This window comes from Xenopus laevis, chromosome 5L, assembly GCF_017654675.1.
Source record: "Xenopus laevis strain J_2021 chromosome 5L, Xenopus_laevis_v10.1, whole genome shotgun sequence".
NCBI lineage: Eukaryota > Metazoa > Chordata > Amphibia > Anura > Pipidae > Xenopus > Xenopus laevis.
This window is the reverse complement of record NC_054379.1, coordinates 36,321,686-36,344,350: the sequence shown is the minus strand read 5'-3', so window position 1 is coordinate 36,344,350 and position 22,665 is coordinate 36,321,686. Positions and strand designations below refer to the sequence as shown.

Here is a 22,665-nt window from a genome sequence, read left to right as displayed (position 1 = left end):
TTATAATGATGGGCATAACAGCCGAAGAGACGAGAACCACATCATCTAGCCAATGCAGTCCTCAAGAAAATCAAACCTGCCAGTTATTGGTCTGGGAGGCCCATCAGAGGGCCCTATACACTGGCAGAGTGGCAGATAAGATGCCAAATTGGTCTAAAGGACCTAAATTGGCATCTTAAATCAGCCAGGGCATGGCCACCTTTAGTCTGTAAATTAAACCACAAGAGGCTGGTAGGATTTGAAGTAGACAACCTGGATTTATGGTGCTGTCCAATTCAGGGCTGTTTTGAGAGTTCGAGAGAGTTTTGAAACCTAGAAACCTTATAAATCTCCCTGCATCCCAACCAATACCCTTTCCCGTGACAGATAGATTGCCCTAAAGAAGACAATCATCTACCCCTGCGACCAGACCACCTGTTAATTCTTAATGACAACCCTTTTTTTTTTCATATTTTCATTTTCTTTTGTCTTATAGCGATTGTCACGTGAGCCATACAGAATAATGTAGTAATACTGCAAACAGTGGCATCACTAATGGGCATGGGTTGGGCAATCAGGGCCCATTGCCCAATAGGGTGGATGAGAAAGGAAACAAAACCATACAGACCAAGTGATCTAATAAAGTTCATGGGACTCTGAGTCAACTTCCTGTTTCCTTCTATTTTACCACGGCGGGTATTTAAAGGAGAACTAAACCAGAATTCTCTTGGATGGATTCATGAGACATTTTTAAAATTTTGGGAGAGTTGAGTATCTTACTAGGCCACTGCACACTCATAAATGTGATTGCAAGGGCAAAACAGTAAAGGAGAGAACAGGGCAAAAAGGTTTTAGGTCACTTTCCCTTATGTGCAATTATGTTTTGTTCATTCAGCTTTTTTCTATTGCTAACTGTCTTGCTCACAGAACCATGGAAGGTACAGTAATTGACCAGCGATCCTTGAAATGTTAATTTAACATCAGGAGTTTGGTTTCAAGTGGATCCGTTTTGTCAGTGAAACGTTTTAAAAAAAGAGAAAACACAAAGTCTTTCAGTTACCATGTAACCAAAAGCCCTTTAAAAAAACTCATAGAGGTTTCACTTATACTTCTCAATTACATGCGTTATTACTGGTCTCTCTATATAAACATGGCCCTGAACCCGAGTATCATATATAGATCTACATTATCTTGAAATAGAAAAAGTACACCAAGCAATAAAGAATCTGCTTTGAGAGATGTCAGATTGGCAGTACAGTAGGGGAAGATCAGGTTGTACCTGAGCTGTGTTTGTATTGCAAGGCTCTTTAGAACAACTTTTGGAAAAAGAGTCGATTGTTTTCACATGAGGAAAAACATCACGTCATGCTAAGTTATTCTATGCATCTTATGCTTTAGTGTGTTTAACATGGCTCATGACCTGGTGAATCAAATAGGAAGAATACCATTACAGTCTTGGCTTAGTTGCCGATCAATTACATTTTTAATACATTATCTTTTTAAAACAACACAGGAGTTAATCAAATAGAAACACTTTTTACAGTTAATCATTCAAATGAAAGACTTTTTTTTGACTGATTGTCACAGGGGGGTCACCATCTTGGAAAGTGTCTGTGACACTCACATGCTCAGTGGGCTCTGAGCTGTTGAGAAGTTAAGCTCAGTGGTCGTACATTATGAAGCAGAAAATGAGGTTGGTCTGTAATTTAAGCTGATGCTACAGGGCTGATTATTAAATCCTGATGCTAATTGCACTGGTTTATGTGCTGCCATGTAGTAATTATCTGTATTAATTACTAATCAGCCTAATATTGTGACATTTCTATTCTATGTGTACTGTATATTGTGAGTGGGTCCCTAAGCTCAGTAAGTGACAGGAGCACAGAGCATGTGCAGTGAATCAGCAGAAAAGAAGATGGGGAGCTACTGGGGCATCTTTGGAGACACAGATCTTTACTGCTAAAGGTCTGTGGTTGCCTTGGGCTGATACAGAAACACAAAACATAATGTACAACATTTCTAGCTACTTCTTTAGTTTTCCTTTAAAAACTTCAAACTTCAAATCAGAAAACTTCCAGCCTCTGGCATATTAAATTATCAGCATGACATTTTCAGATTGATTTATTTAGTTAGATTTTACAATCATTGTTGTTTTGAGCGATGTTTTTTTCCCCCCTGCTTTTAGAAACATTAGATCACTGAGTTACAAAGAAGTGAGCGCAGCTTCTGAACCAAAGGAAAAGTTCAATGAAATGACCGTGAAAGACGGTTCTCATTACTTGGGTCGTGAGTCAGGAACCTGAGACCAATTAATGATTTCCACAAATTATGTTTGCTAAGCATGGCCAAGCCAAAACTCTAGCTAGCAACTCAATAGCGACTGGTCTATTTCCCATTAGACTTAATTGTAGGAATATCATTATATTTAATGAGCCCTTAAATTTGAACTTTTCTCACACAAGCGTGCCTGGTTAGATGTAATCCACCTTTACTTTCAGTGATAGATTAGATCTGATTGTTCTTTTTCCAGCAGCCTTCTTACCTGCTTTCAGTACAGGTATAGGATCCAGGGCCGGATTTACATAGTGGGCGCCATTAGGCCCACTGCCATTCGTCGCCCCTGTTCCCTCCCCTTTATTTATGCAAATTTTCATAATCTGGACCGGAGCTATGGGGAATGCGAATGGTAAATTTAAAAAATTATTGTATCTCCAGCACATTCCCAGTGTTTTGAACAAATGTGGGTGTGGTTGGGCAGCATGCCGCCCCCTAAAATCCTGCTGCCCTAGGCCCGGGCCTAGGTTGCCTTTCCACAAATCCGGGCCTGATAGGATCCGGAAACCTGTTATCCAGAAAGCTCTGAATTACAGAAAGGCTATCTCCCATAGACTCCATTTTATCCAAATAATCAATTTTTTTTTAAATGATTTCCTTTTTTTCTGTAATAATAAACAGTACCTTGTAAGATATAATTAATCCTTATTGGAAGCAAAACCAGCCTATTGGGTTTATTTATTGTTTACATTATTTTCTAGTAGACTTAAGGTATGAAGATCCAAATTATGGAAAGATACGTTATCCGGAAAACCCCAGGTCCCGAACATTCTGGATAACATGTCCCATACCTGTAATATATTGATCTTTTTAAGGGCTTTTACACACGGCATTTTCCTGTGCTCCCCTGCATTGCATTTTCTTCCGTTCAGCCACAGGGGAACGCAGGAGTAGACGCACTCAATTATTTTGAAGGGGATTGTACAGCCGCATGTATGTGTCGAACGCAGGTGAAATGCAACATACTGCGTCCCAACCTGCGTTTGGCGTTTACATGCGTCTGTGTGAGTACAGCCCCCTTGACAATAATTGAGTGTGTCTACTCCTGCTCTCCCCTGCGGCTGAACAGAAGAAAGTGCAACTCAGGGGAGCGCAGGAAAAACCGTGTGTAAGAGCCTTAAAGGAAAACTATACCCCCCAAACAATGTAGGTCTCTTTAAAAAGATATTGCATAAAACAGCTCATATGTAAAACATGTAAATAAACCATTTTCATAATAATATACTTTTCTAGTAGTATGTGCCATTGAGTAATCATAAATAGAAAATTGCCATTTTAAAAAATAAGGGCCGCCCCCTGGGATCGTAGGATTCACTGTACTCACAAACATACCAACAAACCATACATGTTAGGTCACATGAGCCAATTAACAGACAGAGTTGTGTCTTTTGCTTCCACACTTCTTCCTGTTACAGTTAGAGTTGTAGTATTTCTGGTCAGGTGATCTCTGAGACAGCACAGAGACCATCACAAAATGGTGGCTCAAGGCAAGAGATGTAAAAGGGCAATATTTACTTAAATATATATTCCAGTTTGGTGAGATTCTTTAATATGCCACTTAATATGGTATGAACTATCTGTTGCTTAAGTGTTCATTTTGGGGGTATAGTTTTCCTTTAAAGGCTTTTATGTGACTTGACTGAGTGTCATCAATGTCTGTGCCCAGTTTAACTTCTTCTTTCTCTGTTATGTTTCCAAATTCATTGTAGTGCTTATTAATAAATTGAATATCTGTCCACTGAGTGGGAATAAAATTGTACTTTTGGTTAGCCTGTTCTGGCCTCAAGGGTCAGTTGAATTCATTAATGCGTCATCCTCCCCATCATGTAAGTTGTTGGGTTGTAGATTGGACAGTAATGTAGGTAATGGGACATCTATCTCGGTTACAGCAAAGGTTTTTTTTCACCATCAGTATTTTTTCTATTGTATGGATAAAGTTATGGTATTCTACTTAGAAATGTAGTCATGATGAGTGACTGCTTTTTGTACTTTGCACCCTGCCTTCTTATTCATAATTGAGCCCTGGTGCCAGAAAACTGTCATTGAAGAAATATACTCCATGTGTAGCTGAAATAAGGTTTTGGCAATACTCAATACAGAGAGTAATGATTAGTTAAATGGGTTGGTTCAACTTTAAAGGAATTGTGTAAAAATAAAAACTAGATAAATCGAGACGCTGGGCAAAATAAAAATAAATAAATAAATAAAGTTAGTTAGCCAAACATGTAATGTATAAAGGCTGGAGTGACTGGATGTGTAACATTTTCAGCTCTCATGGTTTCCACTGATTGGTTACCAAGCAATAGCCAATCAATCAGACTTGAGGGAGGCTACATTGGTCATAACTGTTGCTTTTGAATCTGAGCTGAATGCTGAGGATCAATTACAAATGCACTGAACACTTATGTCCCATGTGGCCCCCCTTACTGACTAACTCAGAGTTAGAGAGCTGAAAAGCAGGAAGTAGTGTTCTGGCTATTATGTTAGACATCCAGTCTCTCCTACATTTATACATTACATTTTTGCCTAAGTAACTATATTAGAATTTTTTTTTATTTTGCACAGGCTTTCTATTTACCCAGTTTTTATTTTTACACTGAACTTTACATTTTAGTATATTATAGAGCGGCCTAATCTAAGCAACTTTTCAATTGCTCTTCATTATTTATATTTTATAGCTTTTTAATTATTTGCCCTTTTCTTCTGACTCTTTCCTGCTTTCAGATAGGGGTCACTGACCCCATCTACAAAACAGATGTTCTGTAAAGCTACACATTTATTGTTTTTGCTACTTTTTATTACTCATATTTATATTCAGGCCTCTCCTATTCATATTCCAGTCTCTTATTCAAATCAGTGCATGGCTGCAAAGGTTATTTGGATCCTAGCAACCAAAAACCTGAAACTGGAGAGCTGCTAAATAAACAGCTTGATAACTCAAAAACCACAAATAATAAAATCTGAAAGCCAATTGAACATTGTCTCAGAATTACATTATACTAAAAGTTAACTCAAAGGGGAAGAACCCCTTTAATATATTGTACCAAACACTGGAGCATCTGTATGTGTGGCTGGCTACTAGGCTTGGTTCCTATGGGGATATATCACTGCTCTGTGTAGTCAAAGCGACAGCTGATTGGAAAAAAGTTTAGGGTGAATTGCGACTTTTTAAAATATGTTTGTTGAACCCATTGTCAGTGAAGACGTTTACAAGCTGTTTCTGTATGGGAGATTTTTCTCTATCACTTTTGATTTTATTTACTTTTTTTTGTGTATGCAATGCCCTTCCCGAATTCATTGTGTGGATCCCTACTGAGAGTTATCATCATTTTCCACATTTATCTTCCCACATGTAGTCAGTTCATAATTTCCATTTACTATGTCATATTCTTGATTTTATTGCTAGTTGTTGACTCTGATGGGAAACATCTCCCAATTTCCGTGAGAATTTCTTTTCCCATAAAGGATTCTCCTTGGCAAGGGCTGTAAATTTATTTTAAGTCTTGGCTGTGAGAAAGATAAAACAAAACATTCCTACTTGTTAAGAAGAATCCAGCAAGAAAGCATTGCAGGGACATCTGTATGAAGGCTGGGAGCCCTATAGCTGGGTATAGGGGAGGCAATGATAAAAGGTAAGAGTATTGTGTTGCTATATCACCATGTGGTCCTATATCACTTATGCTTTTGCCGATCAGGGATCATCAGTTGTTATTTTAGGAACCGAAAACTGAATAGTAGAACAACTAATATGATCTTTTGAGAGGGTTTTGTTTGTTACAGTAAAAATGTATATAGCTAATATTTCATTGGCTGGCTACCAGTTATACCATATTCCAGTAAACCTTTTTATTTTATATAAGAATGTACAAAATGAGAGTGTTGGGAGAGAGGGATGTAAGGAATGCTGTAGGCGTTGGCGAATAAGTGTATCTTTAACTGGTTCATAGAAAGAAATGCATTTAGTGACCTGCGAGTGGCGGAGGACTTGGTTCAATGTTGAAGCCTAGCAACGATTATCTAGGGGATGTTCAAGTGATAACTCCTTACCTCCAGTGTCGGACTGGTACACCATTGGCCCACCAAAAAACCTTTGATCAGGGACCCACCCAAAAACCTTAGACCTGGGGTCCACACTCTTATTCTTCCTCTCCTCACTCAACCTCTATGCTCCTAGTCTCTTTTCTTTACATACTACAATACTATAATCTATTATTCCATATATTTGGCCTCTTTGTTCTCATAGAAATAGGGAATGGCCATGAAATAGGCCAAATGTTTAGCAGCATGAGGACCCACTGACACTTGGGCCCACCAGGAGTTTTCCTGGTATCCTGGTGGGCCAGTCCGACACTGCTTACCTCTTACATATTAATACACATTAATACACATAGGACTCTAAGGGGCAGATTTATCAAGGGTCGAATTTCGAAGTAAAAAATACTTAGAAATCCGACCATCGAATTAAAATACTTCGACTTCGAATATCGAAGTCAAACGATTTTTCACCGAATTTTGCAATTGAGCAATCGAAGTAAAATCGTTCGATCGAACGATTGGAAAGCCATATTTTTCCTGAAGACCTAGACACAAGGGAACTTACATGTAGAGATTTGAGATGATCCATATGACGTATGTATCATTCGGAGACCTTGAGAAAATGACTTAGTTATACCAGGTGTGTCCAAACTTTTTGCAATGAGGGCCAGATTTAGTGAAGTGAAAATGTGTGAGGGCCGACCATTCAGCCTGACATCCATTCCCATGTAGCTAGCTGGTGATCAGGATGGCATGTAGTGACACACTGCTCTCGCATACGTCTTTTAGTTCACTGTAATGGCACGTCAGTATGTTTATTGCATCTTCAGCCTTAAAAAACTATGCGAGAGTAGCGCTTCACTATGTGCCAGTACGTGTCTATTGTTAACACCTTCACAGGCAGCAGTATAGACCAAGTGGCAGATCATTTCACTAATGTGCCGAAATATTACGGCTACGGCTAGGTGATTCCTGATTGCACTGTGCTGGGGGGTCACATTATTATTAATTTCATGATAGAGGCTGAGAGCCGGTGTAAATTTGAAAAGGGGCCACAATTGGCCCCTGGGCCTGACTTTGGACATGCCTGTTTTAAACACTTCCAGATAATCCAAGAAGAAAATAAGCATTTATTCACTAAAGGTCACTGGAGTACAACAATTAATTCATTAATGATACTTTTATAGTAGATTTATTATTAGTGAATTAGACTAACATATATGAAAAATATTAATTATTGATATAACTTTGCTACAATTAAAGGTAATATTACATTTAAAATGGCTGATAATGACTTTATTATATAAACTATTCATTATTTTTGTCATTTGCAATGGTGCAAAAAAAAAAGTCTGTAATGTTTATAGGAGATTATGGAGTTAACCTACAGTAAATGGGTGGCACTGTAAACTGTACAGTATCTCACCCAGTAGGATACTGGCAGCGTTCCCCATCGCTATGACGCGAACTCGCGCAGGGAGGGGGAATGGGGCGCGCTGATATTGGGCGCTAGGACCCAGAGGCCTCGGGACACGAGGGAGAGAAATCCAGTTCTGCACCCGCCGGAACTAGATTTCTGGGTTCTTTTTATAAACCCGCGCCGCCCCACCCCGCTGATGATGTCACAAAAGCGGCGGGGAGAGAGGCGCGTCTATAATAGTTCAACCTGGAAGTCGGAAGCCGGCATTTTGAAGGTCGCAGGTGGGGAAAGCAGTCAGAAGGGCTTAACCCGCACCGCTGAGATCCAGAAAGAAGCATGCGAGGTCGGCCCAAACCCGCCGACACAGGGGTATCGTGCTGGCCCGCACATCACTACAGTGACGCACTTTACTAGCAGGTGATGGGTTACTCTGCCCACAGCCCATCTGCCCGCAACCTTGCAATATTTTCCCCTTCCTCCTTACTGGGGATCTCCAACTTTTTTTACCTGTGAGCCACATTTGAATGTAACAAGGGTTGGGTAGCAACACAAACATGAAAAAAATCCCCAAGAATGCCAAATTAGGGCTGTGATTGACAATTTGTTAGCCCCTATGTGGATTTGCAGCCTACAGGAGGCTCTGTTTGGCAGTACACCTAAATTATGCCTCTAGGGTTGCCACCTTTCCCCGCCAATGACATCACTGAGGAGGGGTTGTGACATTGTGTTCAGGTTGATGACATAGGGAGGGTGGTCAGTGGGGGGGCTATGACGTGGTGATCTGAGATTGGGCCATCTCCGCGTCAGTCGCAGGGAATCCTGCCTGAAATCCGGGCTGTCTGGGTCGAATCCAGACAGGTAGCAACCCTACATGCCTCCAAGCCTGGAGTTCAAAAATAAGAAACTGCTTTGAGACCACTGAGAGCAACATCCAAGGGGTTGGTGAGCAACATGTTGGGGATCACTGCTCTACTGGCTTCCATTTATACACTCACAGTGTTGATGTCAGCAATGGGCAGGTAAGGAGCAAGATATAATTGCTGGTGACAGGCTGGATTGGGTATGGGTTACGTCTGGGTGGGATAAGGACCTGCAGGTTGACTTTTCATTGTCCAGTAAAGAACTATCATAGCTTACTTGAAAATCATAAAGCACTTGATAGGAACTAGCACTGGGCAAATTAGTAAATTTCCAACCTGCATCTGACCCTAACCTACTGTTTGGCAACCAGCACTCAATCTGCTCCTAAGTCTTCTTACAATTTTTAACCTGTGCTCAACTTGCTCTGGTGATGTAAAAACAGGCAGATTGGTGCAGAGGGGTGAGGGTTGGTGCAACTGTCTCACAAAAGGGGATGGGCCCAGCTTTATATTTGTCCCAATTTGCCCAAACCCATTTCTAGGTTTCTCAGCCTGATGCTGGTTTCTGACCAACCTGCCCAGGACAACCGAGGGCACTATACAACAAATGAATAATGACCTATCCTTATTATCATTCATGTGCCCCTTTTTAGTGCTTTTATCAGCAATCTTATCCTTCTCTGCATCTGGTTACTGCCACTCACTGGCTTTGTGCCATTTTCTATGAAGCACTCAAATGAATACAACTGACAGTAAAAAGCAAACTCATACTGGTTTCAGGTGTAGCCCAGCAAGTTTGCTACATAATTGTTTTTCTGATCGTGAGTGTAATCCTGTGTTGTATTGTGAGTAAAAAGAAGAGTTAGCAGAACACCTGCTCTTTACATTTGTGCATGAGGCAGTCACTTGTCACTTCCTTTGCAAAACCAATAAAGTCTTCTTTGGGACCATATTTTCTATGGTCAGTGCTGTGGTTCCCACAAATTCTGCACTTTATGGGAACCAACCTCATTAATTTGCATGAACATTATTTAATATTTTCCCCTACAGTAGTGTTTTTAGTTCTTTGCAAAGGCAAAGTAAAAGGCAAGTAGATCCCATAGTAAGTGTATGGGATCCATTATCCAGAAAACTCTGAATTATGAAAAGGTTGTCTCCCATACACTCCATTTTATCCAAATAATCCAAATTTTTAAAAAATGTTTTTTTTCCCCTCTGTGATGATAAAAATTGTACTGATTAAGATATAATTAATCCTTATTGGAAGCAAACCAGCCTGTTGTTTATTTAATGTTTTCATGATTTTCTAGTAGACTTCAGATATGAAGATCCGTTATCTGAAAACCCCAGGTTCCGAGCATTCTGGATAACAGGTCCCATACCTGTAAATATTACTGTATTTAGTGTTGGGGCATAGGGATGCAGTGTTACTGTGTCTCCAAGTTGGATTTGCACCCCAGGCCAGAACACTGCACAACACATGAGGTTTTTAGCCTCTGAGAACTGTCAAATAGAGTGTGAGGCAGTTTCTTGTACAGGTATGGCACCTGTTATCCAGAAACCTGTTATCCAGAAAACTCTGAATTTGTACTTGATCCCCACTACGATATACTTAATCCTTACTGAAGGCAAAACAATCCTATTGGGTTTAATTCATGTTTAAAGTATTTGTTTTGCAGAGATAAGGTAGGGAGCTCCAAATTACCTAACAATCCATTTTCTGGAATACCCCAGGTCTCGAGCATTTTGGAAAACAGGTCCCCATACTTGTATTTACAATCCAGTAATTGAATATTGATTTTATTACTTTTTTTAACCAAAGAATTTCTGTCTATATTGTTAGACAGAAATGGGGTTTCTGTGCTGTACCACTAATAATCACCAACGAGTGTGGCACTCTCTTTATACGGCTCTTTCCCTGGCATGTTCTATACACGTTTTGAACAGTCCTTCACCTTTTTTTCATCATCATTTTCTGTTTTCCATTTTTAAGTCACAAAGGCTGTTACTTGTCATTCATTTTTATTTTAACATATCATACATTATTTATATAACGTGCCAGCGTATGCTGAGGTGCTTCATAGAGATGTTTATCTTTGTTATCATTAGCTGTAGTCCCATGGAAGTCTGGAAGGAAACCTGTACAAACACAGGTAGAACAGACAAACGCCTTGCAGATAGTGCCCGGGCTGGAATATTTCAATGCTTATTACTGCACCTATGTCTGCACCTACGTAAGACCTCAGTACTGTGAGTCAGCACATCTGCAGAGCCGGATTCACACCCACACTGGCTATCTGTGAACTGTCTGCTGATATCATAGACACTCACTATTTATTGGGCTTGTGGGGGGCTGTTTGGGTCTCTGTGTACTTAGAAAGCCAAGGCTTATTAGAATCCCAGTCTAGACCTGATTGGATATGTAACATTTGCACCCCAAGGCCAGCCCAACTTACGCCAGCCCAGTCCGACCCTGTATCTGTGTGCACACCGAACCAAAAGCCCAACCCAGTGCAACAAACTTCTTTGGCCCCTGAAGTCATCAGTGCTAGTTACCGCACCAATTTATGGCTCGTAATTGCTTGGACAACTATGCTTGACTTGCTGCCAGGGCCGCCATCAGGGGGGCACAGGCGGTACAAGTGTAAGGGGCCCGGGACTGAAGGCCCGACAGTGATGAAGCCGTGCCGCCTCCTTCCAAAGTCCCGAACAGCCGAAATACGGAAGTGCCAAAAAAGCCGAACAGCCGAAGTCCTGAAACTTTCGAAAAAACCCAAAGCCACGAGAGGAGGTGAAGTTGAAGTTGAATTTTTTTTAATCCCCTGGCAACCAATGTATTATTTTTATATTCTATAGGCCTCTGCCACCAATGTTTTTTTTAAAAATATTCTCTGTGGCCCCAATTTTTTTTAACTTGTAAGGGGAGCTCTGGCACCAATGTTATTAAAAAAAACTTTTATGGGGGGCCCCTGTCACCAATTTTTTTTTTTAACTTTTAGGGGGTCCTGACCGCCAATGTTTTAAAAAAAATACTTTTATGGGGGGCCCTGGGACCACAGTTTTTCTTAACTTATAAGGGGGCCCTGACCAACAATAGCTTTTTATAACTTGTGTGTGTGCGATTATCTTTATTTGCGCTGATGTCTGTGTGGTCTTTTTACTGTGGTGTGGAATGGGAGGGATCTGGAGTGGGGCTTGGGGGCCGTGGTGGGCGGGGCCAAAAATTGTTGTACGGGACCCCGTGATTTCTAATGGCGGCCCTGCTTGCTGCAGCAGTATTGTGGTTGCCAAAACCAAGCATATTATACTGAGTGAGTGTGTAGTGGAATCCAGCCCTGTTTGGAAGTCTGCAATATTAGGGCTGAGAGAACAGATATAAAATATATATATAGCTAAAATCTACAGTATATTGAAATTCCCAAAGCTAGAGGCTAGAGGCAAAAGCAGCACATAAGGATTTTGCATCTCAGCCAACCAAGACCTGATATTTTCACCTGTAAAGGTATGTGCCTAATGGATATCAGGTGTTCTTCATCTTTGGCAAAGTTTACATTTCCCAAACAATATACAGGTATGGGACCTGTTATCCAGGGGCAGGAACTGATATGAATAATGAAAAATCATGTATAATCATTATTGAGTGCTGTGGAATATGTTGGTGCTGTACAGGTATAGGGCCTGTTATCAAGAATGCTCGGCACCTAGGGTTTTCTGGATAACGGATCCTTCCATAATTCAGATCTTCATACCTAAAGTCTACTAGAAAATCATATAAACATTAAATAAACCCAATCGGCTGATTTTTTACTCTAGTAAGGATTAATTATATCTTAGTTTGGATCAAGTACAAGGTACAGGTGGGGATCTGTTATCCGGAAACCCTTTATCCAGAAAGCTCCAAATTACGGAAAGACTGCCTCCCATAGACTCAATTATAATATAATCAATGTCTCCCATAGACTCCATTATAATCAAATAATCCAATTTTTAAAAAATGATTTCCTTTTTCTCTGTAATAATAAAACAGTACCTTGTACTTGATCCCAACTAAGATATAATTAATCCTTATTGGAAGCAAAACCAGCCTATTGGGTTTATGTAATGTATTTAATGTAAGACCCCATATCCTGAAAGCCCCAGGTCCTGAGCATTCTGGATAACAGATCCTATATCTATACTGTTCCTATACCTATACCCAGGGTCGGGCCAAGGGGTAGGCACATGCCTAGGGCGCAAGGCTGGGGGGTGCCAGGCACGTACCTCCTCTGTCGCCTACCCCCAGACGGTGCCGACTCTCTGTGTTTTTTGCAGGCGAATGCACGCTCATAGCAATTCATACATGCACATGTTCACGGCAATTCACGCATGCGCAGGAGCGCAAAAATAAGTAAAAAACACATCTTTCTTGTGCATGCGCACACGAGCGACACCTTGCGCATGCGCACTCGGGCTTAGCCGGCGCCGCGTCCGCCGGCTTGCCTTGGGCGCCTTTGCGGCGTGGCCCAGCCCTGCCTATACCTATACTGTTCCTATACCTATACAGAAAAAAATCATTTGGATTATTTGAATAATGGGAGACGGCCTTTCCATAATTCTGAGCTTTCTGGATAACGGGTTTCTGCATAACGGTTCCCATACTTGTATGAATACCGCAGGCATGGGACCTGTTATGCAGAATGTTTGGGACCTGTGGTTTTCCAGATAAGGGAAATTTGGATCTCATTTGGAAATCATTTAAACATTAATTAAATAGGATTGTTCTGCCTCCAATAAGAATAAATGATATCTCAGTTGGGATCAAGCACATGATACTGTTTTATTATTACAGAGAAAAAGGAAATAATTTGTAAAAATCTGAATTATTCATTTAAAATTGAGTTTAGGGGAAATGGCATTCCCCTTAATTCTGGATAACGGATCCCATATCTGTAATACATGTTGGTAAATGCCTGTGTCAGCTATATCATTTCATTGCTCTAACTACCTACCACCAGCTACCCACCCCTTTCTATTTTAAGCAAAGCTGCTAGCCTGTTTTCATGATAAGAGTTAGGTGCTCTTGCCATTTCCCACCCATGGGCCCTTCTTTACTGGAAGAGCTGCAGCTGACATCCAGAGGCCCTGAGAATTTGGCCAGTCACAGTGACAAGAATTAGAAGAATGTATCAGGAGGAAGTAGCGGTTGGTGAGTCAGAGTGACTAATCTCCTTCATGTAACTTCAAGCCCTTTTTTTTCTCATTCAGATGGTAATGCTTAATAATGAGAAATTTCTTCTTCACAATGGAATTCTAGGATTTTTTTTTTTTCTCATTTTCCTTTCACTCTGGTCTGGGCGCTGAAGTGTCGGTGCAGTAGTCGTGTTGAAGTGAAATGGGGGACCTCTCTTGTGCCCAGTGGGTATGTACTGTATGTTCCTGGCATGCCGACTGCTGCCATTCTATCTTTGTACAACTTGCTTGCTATGTCGTAACCATCGGTCAGCTATTGTTGTTGTGAGATCTTAGCTTGAAATGCTGAACTTAGTCACATTGGAGATACTTTTTAATGTGTAATTGAGGGAAATATAGTAAATAGGGCAGAGGGATGGATGATAGATAGAGCATGTCATTATTATAATAGCATTTGACTTTTCATTGAGAACATAAACAATAAATAAATGTCTATATATTAATTATTAGACATTAGACATGATCACCTACACTTTTAGCATGCTGTAGAGCAGGGGTCCCCAAACTTTTTTTTATCCTTGAGCCACATTCAAATGCAAAAAGAGTTGGGGAGCATCACAAGCATGAATAAGTTCCTGTAGATGACATACAGGGCTGTGATTGGCTATTTGGTGGACTGGTAGCCTACAAGAGGCCCTGTTTGGCAGTACACACAAGTTTTGCCTAAAAAACAGGAATTCAAAAATAAGCACCTGCTTTGAGGCCACTGAGAGCAACATCCAAGAGGTTGGTGAGCAACATGTTGCTTGAGAGACACTGGTTGGGGACCACTGCTGTAGAGATATGTGTGATATTCTGAGACAATCTGCAATTGGTTTTCATTTTTTTTTTTTGTGGCTTCTGAGCTCTCCAGTTTGCAATTTCAGCAAGCTGGTTGCTAATGTCCAAACTACCCTAGCAACTATAGACGTACTTAGGTATTACCTGCAGTAATGGGGGGGGGGGGGGGGAGTCTCAGCTAGAGCCCTGCATCTCCTTACATGCAGATTATGGGACAGGGCACTTTAATCAGAGGAGATCGCTGAAGAACTCAGACTGGCTGTTAGAGGAAGATGTAGGCAGGCTGCCATGTAGGAGGATCCTTATATTTAGGCTAAGGCCACACTAGGCGATAGCGCCGCGATTTGACTCGCGGCGACTTTTCGCCGCGACTTTTAAACCGCAATCGCTGGGGAAACTTTTGCGCTGGCGTCTATGGGGAATCGCGTAAAATCGCCAGCGTAAAAACACACGCGGCGATCTTTTTTCTATTGTCGCTCGAAATCGCCTAGCGAGGCAATTTCGAGCGACAGTAGAGAAAAGATCGCCGCGTGTGTTTTTACGCTGGCGATTTTACGCGATTCCCCATAGACGCCAGCGCAAAAGTTTCCCCAGCGATTGTGGCTTAAAAGTCGCGGCGAAAAGTCGCCGCGAGTCAAACCGCGGCGCTATCGCCTAGTGTGGCCTTAGCCTAATACTCAGTGTTGGCTGGAGTCACACATTTTTTTGCTTTGAAATAGGTTTGTTTCCCATTGTAGCATAATAGATTGCATGCCCCATGGAAAACAGTGAAACCTAAAGCTGGCCAAATGTGCACAGACATTGTAGTTTGTACTGGTGTGTATAGTTTTCAGGATGTGCTGTCAAGGGGGAGGGGCAAGGGGCAGATTTTTCGGGTTAAAAAAACAGATCTATTATACCCCAATCCTTGAAATTCCTTGAATCCGAAAATACACCATCTAAAACCTGTCAAGGTCATGTAGGAGTCAATTGCAGAGGTCCCTTGAACCATTTGATAAGCCTTCATGATGTTCAGGTTTAGTTTCACTTGGTTTCACTTGAAAACATGATCAATATAAGCGATTTGAGTTTTTTTTGCCCGAAAACTCGATCAATTTGTGTTTTTGGGCTGCTAACCCCGAACTCACTGATTTGAATTTTTTCCATTCGAGTGTTTTCTTAAATTAGAAACCATTCAAGGGTTAAAAAAGCTCATCTAGCTCTAAAATTCGACCTTTGATAACTAAGGGGCAGATTTATCAAGGGTTGAATTTCGAAGTGTAAAATACCTCGAAATTCGACCATGGAATTGAAATACTTCGACTTCGAATATCGAAGGCAAAGTATTTTTCACAGAATTTGGCCATCGAACGTTCGAAGTGAAATCGTTTGATCGAACGATTAAATCGACTCGAACGATTTTAGCGTACGGTCGAACGATTTTACTTCGATGTGTAAAGACGTAGAAAATGGTTGTAGAAGGTCCCCATAGGCTAACATAGCACTTCGCAGGTTTAATTTGGCGAAGTATTGAAGGCAAAGTTTTTTTAAAGAGACAGTACTTCGATTATCGAATGGTCGAAATATTCAAACTATTTTTACTTCGAATCGAAGTAAATTCGAAGTCGTAGTATCCTATTTGATGGTCGAAGTATCCAAAAAATTACTTTGAATTTCGAATTTTTTATCTTCGAAAATTCCCTCGAATTCACTTCGACCCTTGATAAATCTGCCCCTAACATATCTTTTTTAACATGGATATTGGTTGTTTTATGGACTGTATTTTGCATTGAGGCATACCAGGTTATTAGCATTTATGTAACATTATGTTGGCACACCCAACAACATTTATCCAATGTAACATACTTCCAACGTTTAGTATGTTACCCAATGGACTATTCTAAACAACTTTTCAATTTTTGAATTTGCCTTGCTCTTCTGGCTCTTTCTTTCAAATGGGAGTCACTGACTGACCCCAGCAACCAAAAAATATTGCTCTGTGAGGCTACAATGTTATTGTTACTTTTTATTACTATTTAAGCCCTCCTCTATGCATAGCTCTGTCTCTCTTTCAAACCACTGCCTTGTTGCTAGGTTAAATTGGACCCTAGCAACCAGTTAGCTGTTGAAATTCCAAACTGGAGAGCTGCTGAACAAAAAGTTAAATAATTGAAAAACCCCCAGTAATAAAAAATGAAGACCGATTGCAAACTGTCTCAGAATCATATTAAAAGGTGAACAACCCTTTTAAGTGACGGCTGCCCTTCTGGCCCTAACCTATAATGACTTATAATCAGTGGAGCAATTGTTCACCTGAAGTTTACATTGTCAGTCAATAAAGAAAATTAGCACTCTTCAGTTGTTATTTATATTTTTAACTATTTGCCTTCTCCTTTGCCTCTTTCTAGCTTGTAGTTTAAAACATTGATCTCATTGTTAGGGGCCACTGACAGCCGGGCAGCCAATCAAAGTGATTGAACTATTGGTTTACTACAAATGTATTGTTATTGTTACTTTTTACTACTCATCTTTTCTATTCAGGCCCTTTCCTATTCATATTCCAGTGTCTTATTCAAACAACTTCTTGGTTTCCAGGGTAAATTGGACCCTAGCAACCAGTTAGTTGCTGGAGTTCCAAAGTAGAAAACTGCTGAAAAAATGCTAAACCACAAAAAATAAAAATGAAGCACAACTGAAAATTATCTTAGAATATAACTCTATACATTATGCCCCTTTAATAAACTTAAGATCAGAGCCGGAATTAGGGGTAGGCAGAGTAGGCACGTGCCTTGGGCGCAAAGCTTGGGGGGGCGCCGGCACGTGCCTTCTCTGTCGCCTACCCCAATGTCCAGTCCCCCTCTCTCCCTGACTGCTACTTTCTAGTGTAATTGCGCTTCTGTGCATGCGCACAAGCGTCATTTTCATGCATGCACATGCTCTGCTGGCTCCGCGACCGGCCAGGTTGCCTAGGGCATCCGGCCAGCCAGGCCCGGCTCTAAATAAGATAATGGTATATTTCCCAAAACTCAAATGTATAAGGCCAGCTTTTGTCCTGTGGGGTATGAGCTGCCCACTAACCTGTAGTACAAAAGCAATGCAGAAGACAATTATCAGCATGTTTTCTTTGCATTTGAATTCTTACATTAGGTGGCACGATTTGAGTTTTTTCTCTTGAATTCTCAAGATTCATTAAGCGCAAAAACTCAAATAACTTGAATGTAAAAATTTAGCATCTAAGGGGGTCATGTTATATAAGTCACTAAGTTTGCCCAGGAGCAGAAACCCATAGCAACCAATCAGCAGGTAGGATGTACTGGTCATCTGTTTAAAAGCATCTTATTGGATGCTGAGGGTTACTGCTACTGGGCAAACGTAATGCCGTTAATTACATATGGGGGAACAAGTTCAAAAGTTTAGCTTGCAAGTTCATGTAGAAATCAATGGGAGTTGTGCTAGACAAAATGTATGTTTTCTTTTAGTTTTGAGTTTTTCAATTAAAACAATGCAAAAATTCTCAAAGGCGAATTTTGATAAATATTTAGCACCTAGCTGTCTAACATCTCATTCCAAAACTGAGGGTTAAAATATAGAGCTTATGCATTCTACTATATAAGCCCCCATCCTACTGGGAAGCCTTTCCATTAGATCTTGGAAACAGTGTACTGTTAAAGGAACAGTTCAGTGTAAAAATAAAAACTGGGTAAACAGGCTTTGCAAAAATAAAATGTTTTATTGTTAGTTAGCCAAAAATGTAATGTATAAAGGCAGGAGTGACTGGATGTCTAACATAATAACCATAATCCTACTTCCTGTTTTTCAGCTCTCTAACTCTGAGTTAGTCAGCAACTTGATGGGGGGCCACATGGGACAAAACTGTTCAGTGAGTTTGCAATTGATCCTCAGCATTCAGCTCAGATTAAAAGCAACAGGTATGACCCATGTGGTCCCCCCTCAAGTCACTGATTGGTTACTGCTTGGTAACCAGGGTAACCAATCAGTGAAAGCCAAGAAAGCTGAAAAGCAGGAAATAGTGTTCTGTTCTGTTAGACATCAAGTCACTCCAGCCTTTACACATTACATTTTTGGCTAACTAACTATATTAAAAACATTTTGCACAGCCTATCCATTTACCCAGTTTATATTTTTATACTGAACAATTCCTTTAATATGCCCCCCCCCACAAAATTTCTAGGAGGAAGGGCTCTAAGCACTTGACCATTCTCCCATTTACTGCATTGCTGTTACCTACAGCAACCAAACAAGCAGGCTGGCAGCAAAGTTTAAAATGGGGACTGGGTACTAGGAGCTACCATACCTACCAACATTTTGAAAATAGAAAGAAGGGCGAAAAGATTTGGCTGGTGAAGCATGTCGAAACGTTTTTTGACCACGACCATTTTATGGCCACATCCCCTAAATACTACATCACTTTTACAAAGTTTGGCAGGTTATGGAATGTTTGAACACATTTCTGGGGGTTTTAGGGTCAGGTTTTATGTGTTATTAGAGTTTTGCTAATGAAGATGAATTGCCCTTTAAGCTGCAAGTCACGGTTTCCCCAAGAGACCTGCTTATCTTAAATAGTATGTATCTAATGTATCTAAGTTCAGCTGCCACATATTCTGGACTCTCTGCCAAAAGCCTCTTATTTAATTCAGTTTGAAATTTTGTATCTTTTTCTGGCTGTCAGTGCAGGAGATCAAAGAGAAAGTCGGGAGATTTCATTAACAATCCAGGACTTCGGGTTGAGCTGTCAAAATTGGGACTGTCCAGTGAAAACGGGACAGTTGGGAGGTATGCCATACTGTAGACCCAGCTATCTGGGTTCCCTTGTAACCCAGGTCCCCTCATGACAGCAGGGTCTGCTGTATGGTTGGAAAAATTCTTGGTGGGATTCAGTCGCCAGAGCATTGGTGAGGTTGGGATCAGGTCTGGCTCACAGTCACCCTTCCAATTCATGCCACATTTGTTCAGGGGACTGTGTGTAGGCCAATCAGTTTTTTCCACTTCCATAATTGAACAGAGATATAACCAGTATATGATGTGTTTAAATACGTTGAGTGAGCTTACCGCTATACATGGTGGGCCCGGGTGCACACGCCCCAGACCTTCAGCCATGACACTTAGTCATAGGCTCAGCCTATGACTAAGTGTCCCTGGTAGACATGAAACGCATCAGGCCTTGGTTCTTAATTTATGGAAAATAAAATGTAAGCTTTTTTAACCTTTTACCATCTGACTCCAGCTTTACTATCTCATGGGTCCAGGCCTGTGCCAGCCTCTTTTGAAGTTCCCTGGTATTTTTCCACTTTCACCTCATCAAGCAATTCTGAATTTCATTGAGCATGGGGGACATTATTCTACTGGAACAGGAAACAGCCTTCCCAAAACTGCCTAAGGGGCTGTAGTTATGTCACTGCCACTCTAAAGTGACCCTTGTATTTCACGGGGTACACTCACTCTGCATTCCCAATTCCATAGTGCACTGCTGCTCTGCACACATACATTAGTAGTAAATAAGTTGAATGCCAATTTAATTCTATGGCATTATTATTTAGTTTCCATTATAACCAGAATCATTCATACGATTGTTTTTATGGTCATTCCTCCCCCAAAACAAATCTCTAATCATTTCTTTATAAACAGCAACTCTGCCATTTGGCAAATCCTTGTACAAGCAAAGAATTCTACTATGTAGCTTTGTATCCAATGTAAATATTAGCAGTATGCATTTCTGTTTGTTTAAGAAAATACAGAATATAAGATTTTGGAACCCACTTAACACCAAGCGTTTTATCATGTTGGAATCATGTGCCAAGTTTCTGCAAAAAATTGTTAAGAGCGGTGTAATTTCCAGAAAAAAATCAGTATATTGTTAATTCAACGACATTTGCAATATGACCATATGTATATTTATATAAATGCATTTATATATTGAAATGTACTCAAAATACGCATATTTTCCAGGTACAGTTATGGGACCTGTTATTCAGAATGCTGGGGACTTGAGGTTTTTCGAATAACGGATCTTTTCATAATTTGGATCTTCATACCTTAAGTCTACTAGAAAATCATGTAAACAGTAAATAAACCCAAACAGCTGGTTTTGCTTCCAATAAGGATTAATTATATCTTAGTTTGGATCAAGTACAAGCTACTGTTTTATTATTACAGAGAAAAAGGAAATAAAATTGGATTATTTGGATAAAATGGAGTCTATTGGAGGTGTCCTTTCCGAAATTCTGAGCTTTCTGGATAACGGATCCCATACCTGTACAAACTCTGTGTAGTCTGATCTCTGCTACTGCCTGTTCAAGAAATCTTGCTAGTATTTGTAGCCTCACTCAAGATAATAATTTATTTAGAAACATTTTTCATTGTGAAACTATTCTTTCATAGTTTGATTTTGAATATACGTTTGGTTTGCAAAGGGGTTCTCATGCCAAGAAACGATTCAGTCATTTATAAAGCATGGGCACCGCTGCTCTTGAGAGACATGTTTGTGCTCTGAAGAAATGGAAGCATGTTTTGGACTTCCAAGGCTTGTGGGTTTTTTTTTAATTTGTAAGCAGAGGTATGCATTAAAGCAACAGTTGCTTTGCCATTTCCAATATACAGTAATTAAAAATGCAGTTGGAAGCACTGCTGGTTCCGACTCATGAAACAATTGAGCGTAAGCCAGCTGATTTGAAAAACTGAAGAAGTACTCGCATCTGCTACACTTCATCAAAACCAGGGGAACAGGAAGGGATAAACAAATATTGCTTTAAATTTCCGTTCCATTAACAAGTAACTTTAAACCTGTTTTAATGGATATTAGAAAGGTGCTAAGAATTACATTTGCTTTCCTTATGCAAAGGAAAAACAGATTTTGGATTTAATGGAAAAATTATGCAAGTACTAAGTTTACTCTTCATTCCTACAGTAATATCTAGGTTATGACCAGACTGGCAGACTTGCAGTGCTGAAAGGCCATAGAAATGTACCTATAAATGGCCCCCCTTTGGTAGACGCTCACTAATGCCCTGCTTTGTTTCCTGCTTGGGACATTGAAATCTCCCTATGATGACAATAGCCTTATAACCTTATCACTTTGCTGAACTTTGCTGTGCTTAAATCATGAATATGGAAATCAGAGGCAAACAGCAGAATACCTGCTAATCAGTGCTTTATTGTGCGTCCACACAACATGTTTCGGGCAGCAAAAGGCCCTTTTTCAAGTGAGCTGTGCTTAAGAGCAGAGACACACGGTCAGATTCGGGCAGATTAGTCTCCCGACGACTTTCTCGGACTGGGATGCCAGGGGCCCAACAGAAAAACTTAGACCATGGTCCCACTTTCCAAACTATTATTCCTCCTCCCCTTACTCAACCTCTTTATTCTCCTAGTCTTTTATATCTACTTACTATACTCTATTCTTCCATCATTACACATTTTTACAATAGGGAGTGACCATGAAATAGGCTAAATGGTTAGAAGCAAGGCCCACTGACACCTGGCCCCCCGGGAGTTTTCCTGGTTTCCCGGTGGGCCAGTCCGACACTGCTTCGAGGTGACTAATCCCCCCCGAACTGTGTTCCCGGCTAGAATGGCACTCCCAGCGGGATGGCACTCGGACTGCTTCGTTTTCCAAAGTCGGCCAAAACTGCCTTACGAGAAAACTTCAGACGAAAGCGAAGCGCTCCGAGTGCCATCCAGCCGGGATGGCAGTTTGGGGAGACTAGTCGAACCGAAAGAAGAGGAAAATTGTCGCCGGGCGATTAATCTCCCCACATCTCACCATGTGTCTCTGCCCTAAATCTGCAACTATAGCTAATCCCTAATTGCCACTGCAGTCTGTTATCAGATAGGGCTATGCTAGGTGATTTAATTACTCAGCCTGGATTAGGCATGAATAGAAAGCTAAACTTGCAGAGCCACTATACTAGTGACCCCCAACCAGTAGCTCATGAACTGTTGCTCACCAACCCCTTGGATGTTGCTCCCGGGGACTTCAATTCCTGACTTGCAGGCAAATTTTGGTTGTAAAAAAACCGATGTACTGCCAAA

The 22,665-nt window shown here is 40.7% G+C and overlaps 1 long non-coding RNA gene across 7 annotated transcripts in view; it reads left to right on the top strand.

Annotated features, from left to right (window-relative positions):
- The window catches only part of LOC108716608, a 442,310-nt gene that overhangs the window by 69,324 nt on the left and 350,321 nt on the right, over positions 1-22,665 (top strand). For 3 of the 7 annotated variants that reach the window (XR_005961208.1, XR_005961211.1, XR_005961205.1), the window contains exon 1: positions 13,469-14,026. The exons of 2 other annotated variants lie outside the window; for them this stretch is intronic. This is a non-coding gene — a long non-coding RNA (uncharacterized LOC108716608). Of the gene's footprint in view, positions 1-13,465; positions 14,027-22,665 lie in introns of those variants that run through there. 2 more of the 7 variants (XR_005961206.1, XR_005961209.1) reach the window with 1 other exon arrangement.